Source organism: Meleagris gallopavo, chromosome 8, assembly GCF_000146605.3.
Source record: "Meleagris gallopavo isolate NT-WF06-2002-E0010 breed Aviagen turkey brand Nicholas breeding stock chromosome 8, Turkey_5.1, whole genome shotgun sequence".
NCBI classification, from domain to species: domain Eukaryota; kingdom Metazoa; phylum Chordata; class Aves; order Galliformes; family Phasianidae; genus Meleagris; species Meleagris gallopavo.
The window spans coordinates 9,517,081-9,519,093 of NC_015018.2; positions in this window are offsets into that span (position 1 = coordinate 9,517,081).

The following is a 2,013-nucleotide window of genomic DNA, read 5'->3' on the forward strand; positions in this document are numbered from 1 at the left end:
AAGGCAGGAAACCAGCACGCGACAGAACAATGATCGGCCGGGGAAAAAGCAGGAGGGAAAAGGTGAAAGGAAAGGCGGGGGAGACGGACTCATCACCCGGGAATAATGCAAGACTGCTTTCCACAAGTCAACCAGCAGAGGTGAAACTGAACTTGGTAGGAGATTTTAAAACATAACAAGAAGGGATTTCCATGGGTACGCTATTCAGAAGGGAAAGTTTGAGGAAAGCGTGCTCCCTCCGATAAGCCACGAAGGAGAACAGGCAACAACGTACGTAGGTAAGGCTGAGGCACTCAGCAAGTCCTTCGCCTCAATCTCTGCTGAGAGTCTGGCATCCCGTATCTCCCAGTCCCTAAACTTCTGGGCGGGGGCTGTGGCAGTAAAATCCCTCCCACTGTAAGAAAAGAGCGAGTCTGAGACTACTCCATGAGACTGAGTGTGCTCAGGTCGATCAGGCCTGATAACATGCATCCCGGAGCCCCAAAGGAACCCTGATGCGATGGCCACGCTGCTTTCCAGCAAACTTGATAAGTCATGGTTGTCAGGCAACTCCCCGGTGATGAGAGGAACATCACATACCCATTTTTAAGAATCTTGGAGAAGAAAAGGCCTCACTGGGGGCTTTTAGCACTTGAAGGAAGATTATACACAGGAGGGAGACCAGCTTTATATGTGGTCTGTGTAATGCTAAAACATAATTGAAAGCACAGTGACAATATAAGGCTGGTAAAGTCCTAGGCTGCAGCAAATGAAGACAAACCCAAACAGAGGAGCTGCCACAGATGCAGAAAGAAAGAAAAGAAGATGTTTACCTTCACAAAACCTCCAATAAGCCAGGACCTCCAGCAAGGTGGCCTCACCTCTGCTGCCAAGCCTTAAATGAGGCCTGGGAAGGGGTGGATCTTGGTTCCACCCCTTCCTGTCACTCAGCTGCGTTGCGTGCACCTGAGCTCCCCTGGGATGGCCCCGCCTGCCTGCCAGGTGCTCAATCACCGGCTCCATCCCTGACTGAGCATTTCTGCTACAGCCTGATAGTGACGGGACAAAGTGGAATGGCTTTAAACTAACAGAGAGGAGATTCTGGTTAGATATTAAGAGGCAGGAATTTTTTACTCGGGGTGGTGAGGCGCTGGCACGGGATGACCGGAGAAGTCGTGACGGCCCATTGTCCAGAGGCGTTCCAGGCTGGGTTGGTGGAGCTCTGGGCAGCCTGATCGAGTGGGTGGCGGCCCTGCCTATGGCACAGCTGTTTGAACCAGATGATCTTTAAGGTCCTTTACCACCTGAGCCACTCTATGTTAGAAATGGACCAACTGAGGCTGAGCCAATTTTTTTCATTTTAACATTCATAATGTATGATTGCATAGAGATACAACATCGTAAGCCGTTCCTAAGTTGAGAGCAGAATGTTGACGTGGCTTTTCATCCAGTTTGCTTTTGATAAAATTTTATTCAGCTTCAGAACTGTGTTCATTGTTCAAGTGATGCGTCAGGATCTCTGTCGACTTTCAAGTCCCCAGCAAGTCTAGGTGCTCAAGTTAGTCAGTGATCGCATTGCTGAATTCACGTACAATTTATTTTTTTCTAACAAACGTTCTAACAAGTAATAAAGTACAGACCACAAACTCGCCTTGAAATGCAACTCCACAGTTGGTAAAAGGACTATATACGCACTCAAAATAAACAAGAAAATCATGCAAAACTTACAAAAAAAATTACCTTCTCTATTGTCAGGGCAAGCATACACAGGTGGTACTTAATATCACATAGGTCACGTCACCGATGCACAACAGAAAGTTTTCAGTTATCGCAGAAGTCATACTCTCTGGCTTCGTCATGAAATATTTTCTAGGTTAATTGCAAGTGAATAAGTATTCACAGCTATTGAATGCATACTGTCTTCTTGATGTATTCCTTCACGCAAATTGATTCTCTCGGCGATGGGAAATAACAGTTTCTCATTTCTAGGCTGTCATTTTTGTACCGCTTCAGTCAAACTCAAAATATCATTCT